This window comes from Lathyrus oleraceus, chromosome 4 (genome assembly GCF_024323335.1).
Source record: "Lathyrus oleraceus cultivar Zhongwan6 chromosome 4, CAAS_Psat_ZW6_1.0, whole genome shotgun sequence".
Taxonomy (NCBI): Eukaryota; Viridiplantae; Streptophyta; class Magnoliopsida; order Fabales; family Fabaceae; genus Lathyrus; species Lathyrus oleraceus.
In genome coordinates this window covers 57891842-57899662 of record NC_066582.1, presented here as the reverse complement: position 1 = coordinate 57899662, position 7821 = coordinate 57891842, and positions in this window count along the sequence as shown.

The following is a 7821-nucleotide window of genomic DNA, read 5'->3' as shown; positions in this document are numbered from 1 at the left end:
CTTCATTCGAAAAGATCATTGTGTGAAAAATGCTTGGAGTTTCACAAAGCAAAATACCTTCATATGAAGGCTCAACTCCCTTTTTATCTTTAGTCTCTTTTCCATTTATTCCTTCACGACTTTTTGGTTTCGATTGTACTGATTATTGACCCCTTGGGCCGTTGTAATGAACTTAAGCCATGTTGGCAACATTTTATCACCATGTTAGCCTCAACCAATTCGCATGCAATTATTCATTCATTATTTTTATCTCTTGGAGTGCTGGCTTATATTTCTTTAAATATTTTCCATTCACCCTTAAGATTTTTTTACCTTTATTAAGCTCCTCAATCTCATAAGCAACGTTAGAGAATACTTACAAAATTTGAAAAGGACCTTTCTGTTTGGGGGACCATTTCCCTAAGGCCCTATCTTTTCGATCCATTGGAAGGATCACTTTCCAAACCTAGTCCTCAGGAAAAAACATCTTAACTTTAACCTTCTTATTGTAAGATTTCTCTACTCTTTTCTTCTTCCTTTTCAATAATTCCAAGGCATTGAGTCTCTCCTCATCTAGATCAACTAACTCATCAATCATCATGTTCCAATATGATTCTGATGGAATTTCATGATGCCTCTGAATTCTTGTTGGTTGTAGGTAAATCTCGACTAGTAAAACTGCATCATGACCAAAAGTCATTCGAAATGGAGTTGAGTTAGTAGCCTCTTTGGGAGAGGTTTGTCACGCCCACAAAACCTAATCTAAAGTATTGTGCCAGTTTCTGGGCCTCTTCCTCACACGTTTCTTAATCAAACTATTTACCACCTTGTTTGCTGCTTCAACCTGACCATTATCCTGGGCATAATATGGCTTAGAAGTTAATAATTTGAAACTCATTTCCTTAGCAAATTCTTGCATTTTTCGACCAATAAATGTTGATCCTTGATCTGTTGTAATGGTCTATGGGATTCCAAATCTATAAATAATGTGTTTCTGGATAAATTCAATCACATCTTCTTGGTCTACATTTGGAAAAGGTATAGCTTCAATCCATTTTGTAAAGTAATCAATACCAACCAAAATATACCTCTGACTTTTAGATGATGGTGGTCGAATTTCTCCAATAAAATCTAAAGCCCAACCTTTAAAAGGCCATGGTTTGACTATAGAATACAGTTTGCTTGCAGGGACATGTTGTATGTCTGCATGTACTTGACACTCTTGGCATCCTTTGGCGAATTCAATGCAGTACTTATAGCGGTAAATTCATGATCATCAAGCTATAGATAAGCAAGACATCAAATAACAAGAGTCGCCACCGCGCTTTTATTGTTTCCAAGGGAAAAGGGAAAAGTACGAACAAAACCCAAAAATAAGAAGTTTTCAAATCAAAACTAATAAAATGCCAGAGATTACTGGTAAGGGGGTTGGTTACAAAGAGGGAAGGTGTTAGCACCCATAGTGTCCTAGGTACTCCTAGGGAGCCCTGTCTTGTGTGCATATGTATTTTGTACAAAGTGATGTTTACAAACCAATAGAATGGGGGGATGAGAAAAGAATTCATTGATTATATTTTTGTGTTTAACAAGACCTTCGAACTTGTGCCTACGTACTAACATAAAAATGAGGGATCAAAACCTCGTAGTTCGTGATACAAATTTCAAAGTGGATGCATTGCTTTTAATCAAAAATTAAGTTTGAAAGGCACGAGGGCCTAGAAAATGGGTTGAATGAGTTAATCCTTTTTGGCTTTTGAAAATTTTAAGTCAAGTACAGTTAAGTTTATTTACAATTTTGATTTAAGAAAAGAAGTTTGAAAATGCAATGGCATAAGGCCAAAGTTTCTAATTTGCAAAGGGTCTAAGTTAAAAAAAGACAAGCACAAGCAAAGATGTTTTTAAAAGGAGGGAGAGATTTTGAAATTAAAGAGATGGGGAAGAGATGAAGAGACTAATCCTAAGCATAAATTTAAAAGTTAAGAGTTAAAAAGATCTGACCAATGGGCTGCAATCCAATAGACAAGAATGTCATATTGAAACCCCAAATTCCCTTGTACATTAGAATCAAGCAACAAATAATGCACACAATATTAACTTGAAGAGCAAGGCATCAAATAAAGATAGCCACATCCAAGCTTTAGCCACTCCATGATCTCCTTCACATTTGCCCATGTAACAGATGAATTCCACAAGTCACTGGTTCAGAATAACAGCTTCATAATGATCATGTTGCAGATGAACTCAAAGGGATCTTCAATGATGTATCAAATGAAGTTTCAAATTACAAGCACTTGGTTACACAAAAGTTGGCATTGGCCAAGTCCTTTGTATAGGGAGTGTTGCCTAAATTCTAAGTCCAATTGTCTCAGATCAAACCAACAGTCCACACAAGAAGTTTTTTTTAGGGTTTTTGTTCTTATTATGTACATTAATGGTCAAAGACCACACAAGCAAAATATATCACAAAATATGGTCCAAATGAACAAAGTGAAAATGACATTAACATAAACAATTAGAATGGAGTGAATAATGGCAAATGAATAAGGCTTAAAGATAAAGTGAATTAAAAGTAAAAGACTTGAAATTAAATGTTAGTTGTTAATGAGTTAGAAGTTAGTATTGCTTTTGCTTGTTATTGTTTAAGTTATTCTTTGGAGAACACTCAACCCACTTATCACAAGCATAGATCCTTGAACCAAGACATCTTCCAAAGGAAGGAAAAAAGGTCAAGTTTCCACACAATACCATGAAAGAGGGGAGACTTACAATCTCACTAACTAGAATGATATGCCTTTTGTGTCAAAAATTTAGCGTTATGTTAAGCAATCGTAATTGGACTTATGTAGAAGTCACAACTATTTGAGATCGCGCAATAGAATTTTGGTGTTAATGCATGTTAGATACATAATATAATGCACTATGCTCATGAAACATACCACACACAAAAAGAATATGCAAAAGAGGTGGCCTAATCTCATCCATACTTATGTTGATTTTGCAATGAACTAGCCTTAGGATGTTGAGATATCATAGGTCAAATGAAATGGATGCATAAAGAAGGGGAATTAGATGAAGAGGGAGGAGAATGGATCAAAACTCAAATTGGACAAAGGAGTACTTTTACCAAATTAAGATCATTCATTCATTTTGGGAGATGGAATGTACATTCCATTAATCCCCTAAATCCAATGATCTTAATCTCACCAAGTCAAATCAACCTTGGCCAATGCCTAACAACACAATCCAAACTTATACAACCAATCAAAATGACTTAACACAATTATTTGGCACTTATTCAATTTAAAAATACTAAAAATAATGCATTAAGTTAAATATGGTTTGTCAAATTCCTAAAATCTCATCAAAACACCAAAGAAATGGCCATGAGATTTATCATAGGTCAAACAAGGTCAAAGGACCTTGGAGAAAAAATTTCAGAATTTTTGGAGACTTAAAAGTATTTTTAAACAATTAAAAATATTCACAAAATCAATTAAATCATGAAAAATATTAATAATGATCCAAAAAATAATTTTAATTCAAAATATGAAAGAGGATTTTATTTAAAAAAATTTGGTGAAACTCTCATATTTTTTGGATCAATATTAAAATTAATATGAATTAATGAAAATAAAACAAATTAAATGAAATTCAAATGATCAGAAAAAACGTGGACCACTTGATCTCCCTCATTAATTGAGGTGGCAGATCAAGTGGTCATCAGCGCATTTTCCACCATGGACTTAAGTCAATGCACCACAAGAATGGTAATCAAAACCAACGCGTGAAATTAAAACATTTTAAACAAGATCAATGGCTCAGAACCTGTCCAGCAAAACCACTGGCGCTGGAACTCCTGTCACCTTCTCAAGCGAGGCTAATCGGACTGGTTCAGTCATCACCATCACATAAATGAAAAAGGAGGACATGATCTAAAATAAAAAATGGCGTAGAGCACGAATCAGACATCAATTTTAACTAACTCCACATATATAGAAAGATATAAGGAGTTGAATTTTGAGGTGTGTCAACTGAGTTGCTTCGATTTGACCTCAAAGCAACTCAATCTTCTTACCTACATTGGTAGGACTTCAGACAACCAAAGATCCAAGAGAATTGATGAGAATTGAGTGAGAATCAAAGAGAAGAAGATTTCTGAAAAATACCTTCAATATTGTGCAGAACTGGATCTTGCTTGCTTCAAACTTGACTTGATCACACTCGAGGAGCTTGCAAAAGTGGTTTGGCAATGGAACAAAGCTTTGGATCCTGGAGTTTTTGAATCTCCAAACAGTGAGATTCAAACTCAATTTTCAAGTTGTAAATTCTCAGGTTTTCCTTTGAATTGTGAGGGTTTGAAAAGAGGGGGCAAAGCTGGCGCGCAAGGTGTCTTTGAAATGAGCTCAGAGGTCATGTATTTATAGAATTTGGGATTGATAGTTGCACACTTGACATTTTGCTAAATTTGGCAATGTCATGCACAAGCTTGCATGGGCGTGTACAGGCCCATGAAGAAATTCATTTTGATCCAATTCCAACTGTACTGAAGTTTAAATGATGCTTGAATGGCAAGGCAATGCAATGTGAAATTTTGGACATTTGATTTTTCCACTTCATGCAGACTTGTTAAGACCATGCGCAGCTCTAGCAAACCTCATCCAAAATGCATGAAATAGGACTCTTTAGAAAGCTTAGATCAAGGGGAATAACTTTTATGTTGGACACTTTTTCATTTGGAACTTGGAGCATGGTGAATTTTGAGGTGGAAGTTTGGAAATTTCAACATGTTAAAAATTTTTATAAGTGTTAAGTCATATATCTCAATATTCCACCTTACTTAACTTTTCATGTGAGCTCCAAATGAGAAAAGTGCCTTCATAAAAGTTGTATCTATTTAAAATACCTTCAAAATGGTCACACTTATCATGTCATTTGGATCTAGAATGATAGAGTTATGCATTTTTGAAGTTGAGGAAAATCACTTGTTCAATGGTATAGGGCAAAAATGACCTATAATGTATCCTCATATCACATGCTCATAAAAGTTGAATTAGCTCTCACTCCAAACATAAAAGTTGAAGTAAACATCTTGAATTTGATTTTGAAACTTGGAAATATTTCATATCATAAAATTTGAGCAAGTTATGGCCTTGGGTAGTTGACTTTCAAATTAGGGTTTAGACAAAATGACCTATAATGTTTCAACATAGGAAATGATTTTCCAAGCAAAACTAGCTCTAGGTCTCAAAATGAAAAATGTTTGGAATGTCATTTAGAGTAACTTTTCTCTTTGAATCATTTCCATATGGTGAAAATTATAGGAGATAGGATCTAGGGAGACCCAGTTTTGATCAAATGAACTCATCTAGCCAACCACCATCAACCAACTTGCTAACCTCCAATTCTCTTGACTTTTTAGGCTCATGGTAGATCATATATGCATAAGATGATGAAATTTGAAGTGTCCCTTGATAAATTTGATCAATTGGTGAGGAAGCTTGTTGAAGAAGTTACTCAAGATACCCAGACAAACTAGGGTTTCCAAGGCAAACTACCTCCAAACTCTTGAAGAATACTTGATCAAAGTAACATATGAAGATCATGGGGACTCATATATGATGCTTAGAGCCATTGTGATCATTCCTTGGTTGTGCTCTTGTAGCCCTGAGGGTCTTAAACCCTAGATATGAGCTTGCTAGATCAATGGGGATCATGCCCTACCTACAAAAGAGTTAGGCAAATGCAAAGACATATTTTTGGTATTTTGGTTAGTAAAAATGATAATATACAAGTATGATACAATCACATGGTGCTTGGTGATCTCTCCCAAAACAAACCCAATGAAAGAGGGGTAAGGAGGATGCCAAGGTATGATCCCAATGTTAATGCATGTGATGAAGTTGCATGAGGGATCTTAGGGTCAAAATTGGGGTCTTACAGTCTTTTAACATGGTAGGCCAATACAACCCTTGGCGAAATAATAATTACTTCATCTTATGGCCAACCTGATGTGCCCCACATGATCCACCATGGACAGTCGAAAGGGCTAGATATGCCTCTGATTCACTAAGACATTTTAGTAAAACTCCCTCAGGAGTCTTTTTGAATAATTCATTACCCAAAAGGACATAACTTAAAGCTCGATACCTGGTTTTCCATTCGGTAGAAACTGTCGGATTCTGCAAATACTCCACTATTGGTTTTATCCAATCCTCATCTATCCAGCTATCTAATGCCAATATTTCAAAGCTCTCTTTGTCAGCGTATCCCAGTTTTGTCATTTCCAAGTCTGATGGGGCTAATCTGGTCGACACAACTCTTCCTCTGACTTCAATGACTTTTTGCAATTTCTCTTTTGAAATTTTATACCCAAACGCAATTTGAGCCAAGTCATTAGCCACTTGATTTTCCAATCGAGGTATGTGTCGAATATTAGCCATCTCGAATCTTTCCAACAATCGACTGGTTATTATGAAGTACATGATGAGATTCTCTTTAACATACTTGTACTCTTTTGTGATATGTTTTATAACTAACTCTGAGTCACCCATTATTTCGACTCGAGTTTCCCCCAATTCCAATAATATCTCTAGGTCGGCTATCAAAGCTTCATATTCAGCCTCATTGTTCGAGCAAAGGCCTTCCACTTTATATTGGAATTTTATTGGAGTTTTATTAGGAGAAATAATTAGAACCCCTATGCTTGTTCCGTCTTTGTGACTAGATCCATCGAAGTATAACTTCCAGGACTCTAATTCGAGATAAGTCACTGCGTTGTCAGTTATAGAGTGGTCGACTATAAAGTCTTTTACCACTTGTCCCTTAATAGCCTTTAAGGGCCTGTAAGTTAGGGAATATTCAATTAAAGCTAGTGCCCGTTTTCCAATTCGACTATACAAAATTGGTTTAGACAGCATATTTTTAATAACATAGAAATGCGATGAAACATAAACGTCAACTGGTTTTATATAATGCTTCAACTTCGTACAAGAAAAATACAAGCATAAACACAAATTTTCAACTATGTTGTACCTAGTTTCTGCATCACTTAAGACCCTACTGAGGTAGTAAATGGCTCTTTCGACACCATTATCATCCTCATGAGCCAACATGCTTCTTAAAGTCTTGTCAGATGCAGATATGTACAACCTCATACTCCTATTCCTACAAGGCGGTATCAGAATCGGTGGATGGCTCAGGTATTCTTTGATCCTATCGAAAGCCTCTTGCTAGGCGTGCCCCCATTCATAGCCTTCCTTGTTGAGTCGGGGAAGGGGTGAGAAGGCTTGCGTTCTTCCACTAAGGTTCGAGATGAATCTCCTCAAGAAATTGATCTTGCCTAGCAGCGACTACAATTCCTTCTTAGTTGATGGAGTTTTCGCCTCCATTATGGCCTTGGTCTTGTTCTGGTTTATTTCGATTCCTTTTTTATGGACCACAAAGCTTAAGAAATCTCCTGCCTGCACACAAAATGCACATTTGAGAGGGTTTATTTTCAGACCATGTCTCCTCATCCTTTCAAAAGACAATCGAATATGGTCCAAATGGTTCTTCCCTGAAACAGACTTAACAACAATATCATCAATGTAGATTTTCATAAGAGTCTTTATGAAATCATGGAAGATCGAATTCATTGCTCTTTGGTATGTTGCCCCAACATTCTTTAGACTAAAAGGCATGACTACCCATTCATAGGTGCCTAAGGCTCCAGGGCATTGAAACGCTGTTTTTGGGACATCCTCCTCAACAATGAATATCTGATTATATCCAGAATATCCATCAAGCATGCTAAGATACTCATGGCCCACGGCAGAATCGACTAACATCTCCGCCACAGGCATT